The 18,646-nt window shown below is 37.4% G+C and overlaps 1 protein-coding gene across 6 annotated transcripts in view; it reads right to left on the minus strand.

The window, feature by feature from the left end:
- Positions 1–45: 45 nt before the first annotated feature.
- Positions 46–18,646, minus strand: part of LOC122068520 — a 27,953-nt gene continuing 9,352 nt past the window's right edge. The window contains exons 6-9 of one of the 6 annotated variants that reach the window (XM_042632418.1): positions 9,133–9,216; positions 8,868–9,027; positions 862–953; positions 46–757 (exon numbers count right to left, since the gene is read on the minus strand). The gene's annotated coding sequence lies outside the window, so the exon portion shown is untranslated. Of the gene's footprint in view, positions 959–8,867; positions 9,028–9,132; positions 9,217–18,646 lie in introns of all 6 variants that reach the window. The other 5 variants (XM_042632421.1, XM_042632424.1, XM_042632427.1 and 2 more) reach the window with 5 other exon arrangements.

Genomic DNA, 18,646 nt, shown 5'->3' on the forward strand with positions numbered 1-18,646 from the left:
AAAGTTATGTCGTAAGGTCTTAAATTAGTGGTGACTGGTTAAATGTTCAAGCAAATCAATTCAACACAGGAGTTTTAATTTAAATTAACCAAAAAAAAAAAAAGAGAGGAATAAAGGGCTTGTCCTGGAGCATAAGTCCTACGCTTAGACACAGGCCACTGGGATGACTGGCCCATCCCCTATAAAAAAAATAAAAACCCCGCCCACACTCCCGAACAGAAACTCTCCCCCTCAAAAAAATCTGAAAGTTTTCATAAATACATAGGGTACCATACTACCATTAGTTGCACAGTAGTTCTTTTCTGACAAATAATACTGTATGCCAATGTAGACTGCAGAATCCAAGTAAAAAGCAGACAAATAGAAAGCAAAGCTTAAACCGGAAGACAGTAGAGGAGAAAATGCTTTAAACAGCTTCCCTCCAGGGAAAAAGAAAGGGAATGGGAGTCTTGACTTCTAGTCTTCAACAACTAAAGATAGATAATACTTTATCATGATATGGTGGTGACAAGTTTTCAGACACGGCATTTGAACTATTCAAACAAAACAGATTTCTGAATTTCTTCAATCCAATGACTTGAGATAAATGCTTTTATGGGTGTAAGGTGATCACAAGCTCTTCAAGAATAGTACTGACATTCGCAGCATTTCAGTGGATGACCCTAAGGGGTAAATATCCTTTGCAATGATCCAGTAAAAATCTCATTTGTAATGCAAGCAAATGAAAGCCGCATCGTACCTTTGTTCACTTGGTTGTCTGCATATACTTCATTTTCCAATTAGTGAACTGTGAGATGAAAAAGGACATCTCATAAAGGTGAGAAAACAGAAAAATGTCACATAATCAGTTTGGGAGCATACAGCATTAAAGTCCTTTGCAAATGGAAGCAGATTGGGTAGCAGGGGTAGCTTGGTGGCTTGTGCTTCATGAAATTCCAGCTTTAGTCATGCATCTGCTCTAATGGCCAAGGCATGCAATTATTGTCCCAGTTAGTGTTTAGAAGACATAAAAAACTCCCCCCCCCCCCCCAACACACACACACACACACACACAACACAGGCCCACCCAAAAAAAAGAACAAAGAAATATAAGCAGCACAATCACTAATAGAAGAATGATTTATAGAACTTCAGAACTCCTCTACCAGGACAAGGACTGCAGAAATTGAACCAATATCATTTCCAAAAAATGATCATGACCAAGGCCTTTCTCTTATGATGGAAAATGGTGATACAACCATATTGCACTAACATGAAGGTATAATGCTGTTCAGCATCCAGTAGGGAATAATGCTAAAAGCAAAATCCAGTTCTCAAGAACTCTTCCAGCAAGCAGCTTGTGAAGGCATTCATGGCCTTCTGTTTCCTCTTTCATATTTTCTGGGAGTGGGTTTACGACAACAGTGTGGAAATGGTTCCCACACAAACAGGTTACTTTCCTATGTGGCGTTATTTCTTGTAGCCCTAACAATGTGGACATACTGACCATGCAATCATCTAATTGTCACTTAATTTGCAGACCAATTCAACTTTTACACACGTCAGTTGTTTCAAAAAGACAGATCTCAACAGGTCTACTTGAGGAACAAGCACATTAAGCCACCTACACTGGGGGTCGTACAGGTGAGATGAGCCCCCATATTCCATTAAATTTTGGGAGGGGGTGGTGACGTAGTTCAGACGAACAAGAAAGCCAGCAACAGACTATCAAACTTGACCAACAAATGGACTTCATATTTTTGGGTTAACTTTAGTAATGGTCAATTCTATAAGTCAGCTTGGTGGAGGCGTTTCTCCACCTTTTTCTAACAAAAAAAAATTCTATAAGACAAATATTAGGGATTTAAGTCATATACAGGATTAGTTAAGTGTTATAGAATGGACCCTTTGTACTGTGGGGTACAAATGGCACATGAGAAGGACGGTGGCATCACTTAGAAGCCACCCTTGAGCCCCATGATGTTGCACCCTTGCCTTAGTGTTAGATTTGATTTGATTCTATTGTGTTTCCTATTACTACAAGTTCCCTTATTAGGATAGTTTCCTATTTATTATTTTCCTTTTTTGCATTGCACTCGGTTGATTATAAATTAACAAGGTGTGGGATCCTTAACAACAGACTTCTCACGCATCCAATCACCATAAGCAGTTTTAGTAGTAGGATCCTTAGGATCAATTTTGGGGGGATTATCAGTAATATATTGAATCTTTCCCTTAGCAAGAATATAGGCTTGTACAGCCTGGGCCCACAGAAGATAGAAACTTTGGAAAGCTTGATAGTAATTACTTGGACTTGAACATGATCGGTGGGTGCCTTAGGATCAACTTTTCATGAACAATAGACAAACTTAGTATCGACTTTCACATAGGGAAGCCTGAGCCCAAGCCAGGGTGGAGATTTTCAGGCCCACGGACAGGCCTAAGCTGACGCCTCAGTCAAAGCTTGGAAATATATATATATACACATGGTTCAAAATTTCGACCATTTCAACCATATCGAGCCAACTCGAGACAAAATTATATGGTACGTTATAAAGGTCCAAGGTTTCGACTGGTCTCGAGTGGTATCGACTCATTTTGACCGATATTTCCAAAAAATCGACTGTTTTGACCAGGAGTGGCCATAAAATGACTTGTTTCATTGGAAATAACCTCATTTTCGCACATATCGACCTACATCTCCCATATTTCAACTATTTCTCTTGGGAAACAATGGATTGAAAAGCCCAAAAAAAAAAAAAAGTCAAATTTCTTTCTAAATCTTTGATTTGAATTGTAAAGAATAAGAAAAAGTAAGAAGACAAGAGATGGCTATAACTTAGGAATCACAACCATAGATTGGGACTGCCCTCCTTCATTCAATATATAGACTAACTAATACAAAATAGGAAACCTGTTTCGTTTCACCTTTTTCTTGAAATAAGAAATGTATGCTTATTTTTGTGTTTAGAAGCGGGTTTGGCGAAACAAGCCTGACTCATATTTTCGTTTCTTGAAACAACTTGTGTGCCAAAAATTCGATGGGCCCCCGATGAAAAGTTGCATCTCCCAACCTTGCATTTACCTTGCCTGGCGGCTCTCCAAAGTTCGAAGGTTCTCCAAGGAAACGAGAAGGAATACACCGAATTTTCGCTTTGCTGGTGGAAGCCTCAAATCCACATCCATCGATTCCTTTGTGGAGTTCTTCCAATTCTCTCCGGACCCTCATGAATTGATTATTGAATCGTTGCTGGGGATTGAAGTTCATGGCTTCCATAGAACCCAGGAATTTTCCATGGCCAATGTGGCTCTGCAACTCTGTCTTGACCATGAACTCATCTATAGCATCTTTGGATTCAAAGACTACCCATCAAGCCACCGGTTCATCTCTTTTGGTTCTCACCCTTCTTTTTGTGTTGTTGAGGAAAGGTTTCAGGGACTGGAGCTCTCCATGAATCCACTAGACGTCTTCCATGGCTCCCTGTAGAAGTGTTGGCTGGTGTTGGAGTTTGTTGGACCAATTTTGAAGGATAAAGGTCACAAGGCTTCCACCATTGCTAGAATTTGAAGGTCTTTTGGATTCAGGAAGTGGTAAGATGATCAAAATACTTTTCTTTCGGGGTTGAGGGGGAACATATATATATATATAGAGGAAATTACACTCCCCTCCCCTGTACTATGCCTCAATATCACTTTCCACCCACGTACTTTCATAAATACCACTCCCCTCCCCTCTATTTTGAAGATTCTTTCAATTGTCCCATTAGTCACTAACGGTGTTAAAATGATATGTAAAAAGACACTATGACCCTTGTGTCTAATACATATACCTCTGCTATGTATTTGGACTTTGATCATTGGTTAGACCTGCTTTCAAGCTCTCTTGACCCAGAGAAGAAGAGAGAGTGCTGCAAGGTCTTCTCCTCCCTCTTCGCAACTCATCTATTACAGGACAAATTGCACTTGCAACTTAGGGTAAACTCCTCCCTCTTCGCTTCTCATCTCTCTTTTCATCTCTCTTATCATCACACCAAGGGTCTCTACTTACCCCTTTTGTAGCTGAAACTCCACTCCACCCCAATAGGCAGCAATCCAATAGACCGCCACGATTCTAATTACAAAATCTCATCTACAAGACAAGACATTAACTACCTTAATTTTAATTTAATCCAAAGAGAGTGATATAGTGCTTATGAAAGCAATTCCAAATTCCAATCTCCATCTTCAAGAACGTTGACTCACAACAGAAAAATTAGTACAAATGGAAAACCCCCAACAATCTGGAAAAGAAGAAAAATCCTAGTAGTTTCCTCATCTTCAATTTCAGGACTTAAAAATACCCATTTTTTTTCCAAAGCGGGCGGCTATTCACGTTTTCCCTATGCGATTACTGACAGTTTTTTTTTTTTGGATGAATAAAAGCCAATGAAATTCTCTGTATTTCGCCATGTTGATCGCATCTCGACGAAGTTCCAAACATTTGCAAAAGAAACTGTTCAAAGGAAGAGACTGAGGAATACTAAGAGAGCTTAGCATTCCAGGTTTCCAGAATCGCTCTGCGGTTAGAAAGTGAATAGAGAAGTAATGATAATAATAAGCATTCGCAAGCGCGCAAATGAGTACTGGCAGAATTTCATTGTTGCCCAAAAGAGAGAGGGCATCAACCATCAAAGAGAAGAAAGAATGGAAAACGTTATTAGCCATGAAGTTTCCTATTGCAGAAGGTCACGGGGACGATATCTAGGGTTTTTTATTTCTTTGAGGTTTCCATAAGGTGAGCTTCAACAAGAGATTGATTGTCTCAGACTGTCCGACCACAACGATAATCCCCTTCAGGGCTCTAAAGGTCATTCTTGGTATTTTGTATGATAAAAGGGTAATTTATGGATTAAATATCATATATTAAGGATGAGGCCATCACTTAACAGGGCTATCTAACAGAAGGGGTACGATTGAAAGAATCTTCAAACTAGAAGGTAGGGGAGTGGTATTTAAAAAGGTACGTGGGGGAAAAGTGATATTAGGGCATAGTATAGGGTAGGGGAGTATATATAAAAGCTACAAAAAACGAATCCAGTAACAGATTTATTGAACACCAAAAAATCTGTGTCTAGAAACAGAAACAGAGAAAATCATTTCTATTGTTTCTAGACACAGAAATAGCATAAATGTTATCAAATGGTGCCTAACTTACTAACTCTAACTTGATAAGGTCCTAGGGGAATCGTGACTTGCACTAAATAGCAAGCCACGATTCCTCTCCCTTTCTCAACATCGACTTCCAACACTAATCACATATTTTGCACAACCAAATGCGATCTACATAAAGAGTACTTAGAGCAAAAAGGTGAAACCCATTATCCCCATTTTTTTAATTTTGTGTGTGCATGTGTGTGTGTACAATGTAGTTGTATGCAAAGTAAAATGCTTTTAGTTTTTATATGCTAGTTAGAATGACCCGATCTACGCATTCATATTTCATGGTGTCGTTAATCATGTATTTCCATTTCCCGTATGTAACTTACATGTAAATGCTAGAATATGTGATCAAGTGCCGCAAGGGCACATTGGCCTTTTCTCCACTTCCACCAATCCTATTTAATGAGGGTAGGCTGAAGGGGGCATACTTGTAATTTTGGCTCCTCTTTGCTTACTATAAATAAAGGGCTTGTGCGATCACTCAGATCATTCAAGCATTCTACCCTACTCATGTTGTTAACATGGTATCAGAGCTGATTTTCTGATCTAGGGTTTTCAGCCTTCTCTTTCTCTTCTTCCAAAAAAATCGCAAGCCTCCATCCTCTCAACCTCCATCTTCTTCTCATCCTCAACCCTTTCCCCTTCCTTTGTCTAGCTAATTCTTCATAGGGCAGCACTAATGAGGTGATTCATATGAATCTAATTGCTGTCCTACACATTACCTCAATGTTTTAAACCCAAAAACCCTGCAAGAATCGATTAGGGTTCTTCCCCTCTCTGCGATCTTTTATCTTCCTTTCTTGGAGTTTGATTCTTCCTACTTTTAAAAACAAACTCCACTTATCGAAGATCAAGTACATCAAATTGGAAGGACTCATCACTATTTGCAAAATTGAAGCCATCTTCACTTGCGATTCCCCAAAATTAGTAGTTTTCTCCCAAAACCTTGACCCCATCGATTTTTGGGTTCCCTCCCTCAAAATCAGTTGATATTTGGAGGAGACCCTCTTCACCCTTACAGAGAAGATTGGCCATCACTGTGGCCCTATCTAACAAGGTTGTGTTTGTGATCATCTTCTTCCAAATTTAGGGTTTTAGGATAACACCCTAGTTTTCCTATCTCACTAGTTCTTCATTAGAATCAGATATATTTTGGAGAAGTGTCTCGTCACCGTTACAAGACAATTCGATCGAAGTTTGGGCTCTTTCTGACAGCTTTTTTTTAAGATTTTGTATTTCTCCCATTCATTATCGATTTCTCCTTGGTGCTATCATGTCTAAAGTAACTCCTGCAATCTTAGGATCTAATGGGCAAGGTCACAATGAATACATGTCTTTTGGTGCTAGCTCTATGAAATTGGAGGGAACTAATTACCTCATCTAGTCCAGATCTACCTACCTTACTATTGCTGGCAGAGGTCTCACTGGACACATCACAGGAAAATCAAATAAACCCTCTGAAGAGGGTACCCCTCAAATGGATCAATACTGAGTCTCTGGTAATGTCTTTTTCTATCAACTCTTTTTCATTATCTTTTTTTATCAACTCTTTTTCATTAGCCTATTTCTAGAGGATTCTTACTGTTAGAAACTACTTCTCAGATCTCGGTTGCTACCAAGGAAACCTATGGACAAATAGGGAATGATGCTTAGGTATTTGATCTTCGCAAGAAAGTTTGTACCAGTACTCAGCAGGGACTTTCTATCCAAGTACTATGCTGAACTTTGCAGTCTATGGTATAAGCTTGACCACTTTGCGGACTATCACCCTACCAAAGTTGAAGACAATACTGCCTATACTAAGCATGTGGATAAAATCAGGGTGTATGATTCCTTGGCTAGTTTGAATGTTGAGTATAATCAGATTTGTGTCTAGGTACTTAAGCAGATCTTCCTTCCCTACTCTGGAATAGTCCTTTGCCTTGGTTCATACGGAGGAGCGTTGTCGTAACTCTATGCTTAATCCTCCCACTACTTTAAAATCAGCCCTATAGACTGGTTGAACTACTACTTCTGAGGGGACAACTCGTACTGGTGACACCATTAAGGAGGTTGTGAAATATGAACACCGCAACAAGAAATATCATACCAAGGCAAAACGTTGGAAGCTTCATGGAAAAAAACCTGATTTTGAAGCAAAGTGTGCTCGTTGTCGATCCAAAACCAAGGCTAATCAATTTTAGGGATGTTGTTAGAACCCAAACAGGTCCTTAGGTTCTTTAAGAGTTTAATGATCCTTGTAATATTCTAGAACATTCTCTCCATTATTATAAATAAAGAGGGTTAGTGTCATGTTAGAAACAAGTCATTATTCCTCTCAACAATCTCTCAACAAAAACTTAAGGCATCGTTTGACAACGTTTCGTTTCTGCGTTTTCTTGTTCCCAGAAACAGAGAAACAGCCTAAGAAGCGTTTGATAAAATAGTTCCGTTTCACCCGTTTCTAGAAACATAAATCAAAATTTATGTCTATTTACAATTCTAGAAATGACTCGTTTCTAGAAACGAATTTGAGAGAAAAAAAAAAAAAAAGGCTATTATGCTCGATAAATCACTCAACTATTTAAACCTAAAAAAAGGCAACCGAACCCTCTCTCCCTTTTGGGCATCCGATGATACTATTGGGTTTTTTATTGACATTATGTCTGCAAAGAACGTTTCGAGAAACAAGTTTATCAAACACCAGGGCTCGTTTGATAATGTTTCAAGAAATGCATTTCTGCCGTTTCTGGACAGAAACGGCAGAAATGGAACAAAAAGCATTTGATAAAACTGTTTCGTTTCACTTGTTTTGAGAAATAGAAATTGAAATTTTTACCTATTTATGGTTTAAGAAACGACCCAGGCGAAACAAGTTACTTATTTCGCCGTTTCTGGAAACAACTCGTGGCCATTCTTTCGCTGGTTACTATCGACTTCCAAAAACATGACTTATCAAACACCTTCAATTCCGTTTTTGTTTCTAGAAAAGGAAATTTATGTTTCTGTCAGTTCTTGAAGTAGAAACGGCAGAAACGTTATCAAATGGGCCCCAAAAAATCCGTTTTTGTTTCCAGAAACATGAAAAGCCGTTTCTGCTATTTCTAGACACAGAAACAGCAGAAACGTTATCAAACGGCGCCTAAATTTTAACATAATTTGCTAGAGCTAGCTAGCTTATAGAAAAATATATAAATGAATCCTTCTAAGCAACATTCTGCATTTGCCTGTCAAATGCAATGAATAGATCCATTAAGGCATAATTTTCAATACATATTGGGTTGCAATAAACATGGTCTGGTCTCTGAAAAAATTATGATACTCCTCTTCACGAAAAAGGAAAGGCCTTGTGGGGCCTGCTCCTTATGCTCCAGAGTGGGGTTAGTGGAAGGAAAGGGATAATCTTTCAACACGTCCCTACAGTTTTCTGCAGGATTTCTTTTGATATTGCTGTGTATTTATTTGATTGGGCTATGCCATGAAAAGTATTTATTAGGGTACTTATGATCTGTTTCTCTTCCAGCTAGGATTACATGCTTCATGATTGATGCATCCAATTGTTGCAGTTTGCTTTTTGATGCATAGTTTTTGTACACTCTTTATAGGCTCTAATCATATCAAGCAACACTAGACTAGAATAAAGTATATCATAGATACATCATTGAATGCAAAATTCTGCATCATATGTCTCAACAGGATCATTATCATACCTTTAAAAGCCAATGTTCTTGAGGCGATATTTTCCGAAATGGAAGAAAACTGCAGCTTATGACTTCAATGACAGTACCGGAAAAAATCACCAAAATAACCAGAGGGAGGGCATAACAGTGAACTGAAATTCATGGCAACCAGAGGTTGCATACCAGCCAACTGAAATTTGTAATAGATGGAGGAGTCAATTCCCACTCAAAGGCCAGACAAAGTTAATCCCATATAATCAACAATCAACTGACATGCAGAAGAAATTAAACTTACTTTCTGAACAAACATTGATTCCGGAAGCCAACTCCATGGACATAAACCATTCAGAGTTTTAATTTGGCCAAGAACAGAAATTTCCTGCAGAACAAAATATTAAAGCCGAAAGTTGTGAGAGAAATCTAATGTATAAGTACGGAGAAAAGGGTAATAAACATGAAATTACAATAAAATTACTATGTTATTTTACTACTTTAATAATTTGAGAAGCCAAATATATCTCTCCCACCATTCCTCTCCTTTCCTTCCACCGCACATCTCGGTATTTAAGACACATGATTTCAAGTCCAGGCATATGTCCAGAAGGTAGATATGTCCTATGTCTGACCATTAGATCTTAGGATCTGGAACTCAGCTACTATTATCAAATGGTAGAGTAAATGGATGTATACGTAACTAAATGCAATTTCCAGGTAAGGAAGCAGGTAAATAATATAGAAACTGCCTCAAAAACTATAAAATACTAAGAGAGAGAGAGAACATTTAGGAACCAAAGCACTGAATTATGAACATGCATTATGAACAATAAAAATTTTAAAGAAAATATCTGATATGTATAATCAGATGACATTGATAGCAGTCTACAGTTTATATTTGGTGCATATGCAGATTATGTACACATTTCTCCCCTAGAAAACACCTAATAATAATCAGCAGCGCAGATTTTGAGGACCCAGCACATATCCCTCATTCATACCTATGTCAAGTTGAGTCCGACATTGCATGGTTCAAAAATTCACTCGAACCGAAATTGGCAGAAAATTTTGGTTTAGCAAGAAACCAAAATGAAAATGCATGAAGAAATAGAAAGTACACAAAATATTGGCAAAATGTTTTGCCAAAAAGACCAAAATAGTATATTGTTTTGTCATTTCAGAAAAACAATAAAAACAGCAAACATAAATACTAAATTTCGATTCATTTCAAAGCATTTCTGCTGAATCAAGCCTTGGTCTACCAATATTCGGTTCCAAATTTCCTCTGAAACCCATTTTTTGCAGAAAATACCTACATTTTATGCTCAATCAAGCCTTGGTCTTCAAATTTGGAGCATCTTTAACATTTGAGCGAATTTGAAGCACCATCTGCCTGAATTTCAAAGTCTGAAGGTAAATCCCCAAAATCCTTTCTTCAAATTTCTTGTGTTTCCTTACTTGAATTGTGTAATAGAAATAATCAATCACACTAACATCCAATGTCCATGAATCAAGTGTTTAACAAGGATTTGCTATGCTGTCATTAAGGATTATCTTGAAACAAATTTTTGAATAAATTAGGTCCAATATAATTTTATCATTATATCGAAGAAACATGTTTCAAGTAAAGATGTATAGACTAGCGTAAGAATTGTGAGAAGTCAGTTTCCAATAACAAAAATAGAGTACATGATGTGCAACTTTAGTAACAATAGGATTGAGAGAGGTGGTGAAAGTTGATAATAGGGAGTTACCTCAATGTGATAACTTTAGATACCTAGGCTCACTCATAAACAAAGAAGGAGAATAGAGGATTATATTATACAAAGAATTAAAATATGGTGGATTAAATGGAGGCATGTGTCGAAGTGTTGTGTGTTGACATATCCCATAAAACTAAAAGAAAATTTTATATAAAGGTTATACGACCAGCAATGACCTATGGAGTTGAATGTTGGGCTAAAAAAAAAAAACATTTGAACAAAGACTAAATGTGGCAAAAATAAGAATGTTGTGATGGATGTGGTAAAACTAGAAATGATAAAATAAAGAATGAGCAAATTAGAGCAAACCTACGCATTTCCCCTATTCATGATAAGTTGCGAGAAACTTGTCTGAGGTGGCATAGACATGTGCAACGGAGGCCTTTCAATGCTTTAGGCCTCTAGCACAAAGAAGTGATTTATTGCAAATTGAAGGAGTTAAAAGAGCTAGATGTAAGCCTAAAATAACCATAGAAGTAGTCAAGAAGGACGTATAGCATAAGATTGGAATCCTGCATGGCTTTGAATAGAACTGATTGGAGAATAGGATCCATGTAGCCGACCCCATTTAGTTGAGATAATGCTGAGTTATTGTTTATAACTTGATTGGGTTCACTTTTTTAAATGTTACATTGTAGACCAATCTACAAGTTCAAGTAGTTAGAGGCTTGGCATTACTTGTGCACGAAAACTAATTTTTATTTTTATTTTTAATTGAATCTTTGATTTTCTTGAAACAAACTTTTCCAAAAAAATTGTTTCAACCATATTAGGCACAAAGGATGAGGAAAAATATATCTATAAACTAACTAAAATGAGGGAAAAGAAGAGTAGAGAATTCAATCGTATTCGATTCATTAATAGTGAAAATGATAATGTATTAATAACTAATGATGAGATAAAAGAGAGATGAAAAAGCTATTTCTACAACTTACTAAATGTAAACAATACAAGTATGTTAATCCCAAGTTGACACTGAGGGGGAGGTGAACAGTGCCTATAAAATCTTTCCTAGAGATGTCCGTTTGAAGCTACCATATACTCTGTTCAACACACACAATCATATGTTTTTCCACCTTGCACCACTTGGTGGCCAAATCTACCAGACAAACATACCCATCCTCCATGCATTCACAGTCCACGCACTCCAATATACAAGCATACACAAATGGCACAAAATATATGTGGTTCGGCACACTACCTACTCCACGGAGCAATACCCTTTCTGGGTTTCGTATTTTGCTCAATATTCAACTAGCTTGTGACTGTCACAATAGTCCAGGTGCTATGACAGCTGCTTCAACCTGAGATAGAACTCAGGTTAGCGTTTCATCCCCCCCCCTTTACAATGTATATGATGATAAATATTAGTACAAGTCCCTTCTCTTACAATCAATACCTTAGATTATGCAACTTTAACAACCTAGGTCATACAAAATAGGACTTGGGAAGCAAAGATTACCTCCCTTGACTAGCAAGGGATGGAGAACTTCTCTGAGATTCCCAAATACACTGGAATCTTCAACTTTCCCTCTTTGATGGCTAATCTTGAACCTTCAAGAGAAGAAGATAGTTTATGATCTTCTTTCTCTTCTCCATCTTCTTGTTCTATCACACAAGGAGCTTCTTTGTCTTTAATGAACTTGATGAAGAATCTTAAAACCTTCAAGAGTTGAAGATGGTGGTCCTTCTTCTTTGCCTTTTCCTTCTTTTATCACACACAAGAAGCTTCTATGCCTTTAATGAACTCCAATCCCTCTCCAACCTTCAATGTTGGCTTTAATGGCTTCTCAAGCTTGGTGGTGATGGTATTAAAGCATTCAATACACAAAAATCTTCAAACAAAGGTTTTTCTCAAGATTTAGGCATGAAATCACACAAACACTTGGTTTCTTCTCTTTTCTCCTCTTTTCTCTTCTAAGGCTTTTCTTCTTTTTGTTCTTCAAGAAGTAATGAAAGAAATCCCCAAAATCCACTTAAGAAGGTCCAACAAAAGCCCCAAAATCGTGTAGGTTAAACCACCCGGTTCAGACCGGAATCTACTCTGGCAGATTGACCTTACCTCGGTGCGGTAATTATAACTTTTTATATATAACTCCAAATAAACCGATTCTTGTTGCTTCTGAAAGTAGCCTCAATTATCTACAACTTCTGTAAAAAAAAATATAATTCCTCTAATTCTTCTTCAAAATATCTCAAAATTCAACTCAAAGTCATGTGAACTGAACCCATCATGAAAAACTGGGTTGGCTCTGTTTCAGAGCAATCATACGAAAATGATCATATCTCACTCATCCGAATTCCGATTGACCCGATTCTTTTTCCTACGGATAGAGGACTCAAAGAACTACATTTCTCATGCTTATACCTTCAACCCAGATGTAATGCATAAATCTCAAAAATAGATTGAACCCAACTAATGTGTAAAACATTACCTTTTTCAACTTACACGTTGGCCTGAAGAACATGTATCTTTTTACTCCGATATCCGATCGATGTGATTCCAATTGCGATAAACTCAGAGCTCAAGGATCTACAACTTACATGCAAGTCTTTTTTTAAATCTTTCACCCAGATTTCTGAAAATACCCTCAAATGTGCTACCAGTGTATGGTCCTCCACACACTACTTCCACTTTCACACATGCAATGTGTGACAAGTCTCTGAGCACTATCAAGATAACTTAGTGATTATACACAACCACGACATCACTTCTAACCACCTAATCATTGACACGTGACCAAGGTTGCCAACAAGGACAACCAATATGCAACAAAGTAATAGGTCGTAATAACCATTAAGAAACCATGAATCTTAAATATATATTGTAAACTAGATGGTCTGAAGTAAAGGAAGCTTTAAAGATTAAATTAGCTATAATAGTAGATCCAGATGATAATGTAATAGAGGTGTGGAAGAGCTTAGGAATTTGTGGAATAACTTCGCTAACTGCATTGTTTAATAAGATTATGCACATCAGAAATATGCTAAATGAATGGAAGGGAGAAGCATTTTGATTCCAATTTATAAAAATAAAAGTGATACTCAAAGCTGTAATAATTGTAGAGAAATAAAACTCATGACCCATGGTACGAAATTATGGGAGAGAGTAATTGAAACCCGACTCAGACGATAAACTAATATTTCAAATAACCAATTTGCATTTATGCTAAGAAAATCAAGCACAAAAGTTATTTATTTGCTTAAGTGACTAATGGAAATATTTAGAGAATGTAAGAAAGGTTCCCATATGGTCTTTATTGACATAGAAAGGCTTATGATAGAATCCCTAAAGGGTTAATATGAAAGTGTTAGAGAAGAAAAAAGTTTCAAGCAAATATCTGGACATAGTTTAAGATATGTATAATGATGTAATGATCATGGTTCTAAAACTCAGATCAGATCAGTTAGAATCGGCCAGATCGTATTGGTATCGGCCTTGACCAATCCCCAATCTTGACCGATCCGATCCGATCCTGTTACAATGGTACAGTCCAAGGGTAAAAACATAATAAAATTTTGATTTTAGTAAAAAAAAACAGTGGTAAATCTGTCATATACAGTCTGATCTAGGCCGATCCGGATTGATATCAGATCAGATAAAAACGCCTTGACCAATCCCGAGTTTTAGAACCTTGGTAGTGACTAGTGTAAGAACTATGGGGTAGGACAATGAGTTCGGACATTTTTTTGCCGGCAACAATATATGGAGTTGAATGTTAGGCATTAAAAAAAAACATATAAACAAACTCAATGTAGCTAAAACGAGGATGTTGAGATGAGTGAGTGGTAAAACTAAAAAAGACAAATAAAGAATGAACAAATAAGAGCTAATTTAGGAGTAGCTCTAATACATAATAAGTTGGACTACATCAAGGATCTATCTTAAGCCCTTAATTGTTTGCATTTATCATGGATGATTAAAACCATGAACATTCAAGACAAAGTTCTGTGGTGTATGCATTTTGTTGATGATATTGTTTTGATGGACGAGACAAAAGTTGGGATTAACATTTGGAGCTATAGAGATCAAACTTGGAATCAAGAGGTTTTAAACTAAGGCATCGTTTGACAACGTTCCGTTTCTGCATTTTCTTGTTCCTAGAAACGGAGAAACAGTCTAAAAAGCGTTCGATAAAGTTGTTCCATTTCACCTATTTCTAGAAACATAAATCAAAATTTATGCCTATTTACAATTCTAGAAAGGACTCTGACGAAACAAGTCCAACTTGTTTCGTCGTTTCTAGAAATGAATTTGAGAGAAAAAAAGGTTATTGTGCCCGATAAATCTCTCAACTATCAACTATTTAAACCTAAAAAGAGGCAACCGAACCCTCTCTCCCTTTTGGGCATCCGATGATACTACTGGGTTTTTTAGTGGCATTACGTCTACAAAAAACATTCCGAAAACCAGGTTTATCAAACACCAAAAAATCTGTTTTTGTTTCCGAAAACATGTTACCTCTTTAGGTATCTCATGTAAGTGTGGGGGTATTGATATAATCTTACATGTTCTCTCTCTCTCTCTCTCTCTCTCTCTCTCTCTCTCTCTCTTCACTTTGAACTTGGTATCATAGCTGGTTTGAAAATCGGCCAACATCTTATCTATCCATTGTGCCTCTTGGTTTGGAACCCTAGAACTCTAGAAAAGTGGAGGGCTCCAACAGAGGTTGCATAATGTAAGAAGAATAATTAGATTTGTTCTCTCATCAACTAGAAGAACTAATGGTGAAGACTTGAAGCTATGAAGACAAATTGAAGAACAAGAACAAAAACAAGGGTACCCCAAGTGGTTCAGACCTCTTTCTCTCTCTAGTAAAAAGTAGGTAAACGAAGAAGTTACAGCAGTAGTCCAAGAAGCATCACAGGAACATCCCCTACAAGGGGTCAACTTCACGAGTCCTTGTCCTCCACAAAACTATGAACTCCTCCAAAAGAAAATCACAATAAAAGGAGATAGAACTATCTCTGAGTACCACAACACAATTGTTGGCCTCTAGGAAGAGAATTACCACTATTAGGATCTCTAGCTGTCCAATCCCGAGGATGAGGCAAAGGTTTATAAAACATTTGGGAAGGAGTGTGTTTTGATTCTCCTTAGTGGGATGGACATGGAATATGAGCTAATCCAGGTGCAAATCTTGGATAGCGCACCCTTCCATATCTGAATGAAGTATGTCACTACTTACAAAGTGAAAAAAATTATAAAACTGGCCATGGAAATTGTTGTCACATTTTCCCTGTCTCACTGTCTTTTCCAAGATTTGGTGACGAAGAGGATTATTGGCAGCGAACATGAGGAGAAAAGGCTTTATCTTCTTGACCTCGGTCCATCATTTTTAAAAGGCACTTAGCTATGTTTGTGGGTGAAGTAACACTAGCACAATTGATACTATGATGTTTGAGCATCAATGTGTATAGCCATCTCTCCAGCGCCACCCCCAAGAGAATGCCAGTTTTATAGGAACACCCCATGTTTAATACCAAATTGCATTCACATCCCCCTGCCGTCAGTCTCTGTTAAGTGATGCTATGATATAACGCTTTAGCCCTTATGGGTAAAAGACTGATATGTAACCCATTTGCATTATCCCAAAAATACCCCTCTTTCTCACCACTCTCCCATTCATGGTTTTAAGTATCGGTGCATATCGTGCCGTATTGGCCGATACGTATCCGTATCGGTAGGCATCGGAACGATACATACCAATACGTATCATGAAAATTTTAAAACCCTTATGTATCGATACGTATCCTACGATACACAGCGATACGCATTGATACACCACCGATACGCACCGATACACCACCGATACGCACCAATACTCTATGAAAAATTCAAAATTGAAGTGAAATGTACGTTTCGGTATGTATCGGTACGTATCGGTATGTATCGGTGCGTATCGGTATGTATCGACCGATACACACCGATACGTACCGATACGGTCATAAAATGGCCAAAATGGGTAATTTTTTAGAAAAACATAATTTTTTGAGGTGTTTTTGTTCCAAATTTACTGCCAACCATTTTTCTCTCTAACTAAAGTGGAAATCAAGGTTGGGAACAAGGATTTTACGTTTATGGGACAATTACAAACCTTGGATTCTTAGTGCGATACTCTCAATTTACTGTTTATGCCTAATACATGTTATATATAACTTTTTTTAACTATTTTTTTATGCAAATGTGTATAAAAAAGTGTTTCCTATCCATTTATGTGCGTATCTTTAGCGTATCTTAACGTATCTCCGATACGATACGATACCCTCCGATACGTATCTTAATTTTGACCGACCGATACCGATACTTTAATCCTTGCTCCCATTTCATTCTCCCCTTCTTTCCTCATCTCCTTCTCTCATTCTCCCTTTCTCTCCATACCTGTGAGTTCAGCTCTATCTGTCCCCACTAAGTACTACTACTTCCGTCGCCAGCGAATACTGCTCCTTCCGTCGCCAACAAGAAGTGCTCCATCCGTCGTTGCCATCTTAGGTCGCTGTCAACAGCTCCATCACTGAAGGTTTGGTATTTTTTTTTCTCTCTGTTTTCCACCTGGTTCGGCTTTTTTTTTTCCCCCTCTATTTAGCTACTACATCAGTTGAATTCATTCAGGCACTTTTCAAGACGCCATTTCTTAAGCTGAATCTGTTCAAATACGAAATCCTAGTCATTCCTTTTCAAATTGGGTACTAATTCAGGGTTGGTCTGATCACCGATTGGGAGTTTGAAGAAACTATAAATGTGTTGTATTGTGCCACAGTGAGAAAACGTAGCGCATTCCTTTTCTATTTCCTTATTCTAATGAAGAGTGAAGACTTGGTAACTTCCCATGGAGAAATAGAGAATAGAGAGAAAGAAATGACAAAAGTTCTGTAGGTATAAAGAGTATGGTAAACAGTTTCCAATTCATTCCCTGTTACTCACTTTTATCACTTTTAAAAAACCTGTAATAGCAGCTTTCCCTTTTTCACTAATTTAATCGAAGTAACATGGTCTTAGACTCTACATTCATCTATTCTTTGTTGTAAAATAAATATTACATGTAAGAAAGCTAAATTTGCCGCCACTTTGTAGTCGCACGTCATCAGAGGGTACTGAGGTAAGTTCTTCTCCAACTCACTGAGTGAGTCGTGACCCGTTAGAACTAAGAGTGAGTTAGGTTTAGTCGATTTGGGGACTACAGCTAACATAGGGTAATTTCTGTACTTCACAATTTTCAAGGGTAAAATGATATTTAGGAAAAAAAAAAAAAAAAAAAACACAAGCTGCCGATGTCGGCATTTGAGGTATATTTTGTAACAGAGACTGATGGCAGGGGGTCTGAACGCAATTTGGTATTAAATAGGCGGTGTTCCTATAATACTGGCATTCTCTAGGGGGTGGCGTTGTAAATTACCCAAAAAATAATTGCCACACTTAATTTCCTCTATTTCTATCTCTCGTGTATTTCAGTCTAAACCATGTTTGTGTGTTAAACAGTGTCCTCCCCAAAGCAAACTCACTTTCCTTCTCGACTCTCAGAGACCTCCCAATATGATTGTAGTGGACAGGCTTATTCCTCAAACAATCAATATTCTATAGTGGCTAGCTTATCCGTTGTAATGTTAAATGGATTCATATTTTGATAATTGTGGAATGCTAGCTAATATTGTGGTTCTTCATTCCTAATGCATTTCAATTGTTTTGTTTGAATGTTGTGTTATCCAGGCGTAATTATGTGTAGAATATATTATATACATGGAAATGATACAGTAGGCTACAATATAAACTAGAATCATTAGATCTAAGGCCAAAATGCCACTTGAGGTTTTTTTATTTTCCAATCTAATGATTCAAACATATGAATTTATGCATAAATAGGCAATCCATGAAGTTTCATGCAAAAATTCCACTGTTTAAGGCAAGAGAAGAGCCTTTCTGTCCATTTTGACAAAATTTACCAAATTTTGCCCCCATTTCACTGAAATATTTTGGTCACAGTAGGGGGCGAAATGGGGAATCCTGCCAAAATTAAAAATCTTGGACATTGGTACTTTTTTTTGTTGGGGGGG

Source organism: Macadamia integrifolia, chromosome 2 (assembly GCF_013358625.1).
Source record: "Macadamia integrifolia cultivar HAES 741 chromosome 2, SCU_Mint_v3, whole genome shotgun sequence".
Taxonomy (NCBI): Eukaryota; Viridiplantae; Streptophyta; class Magnoliopsida; order Proteales; family Proteaceae; genus Macadamia; species Macadamia integrifolia.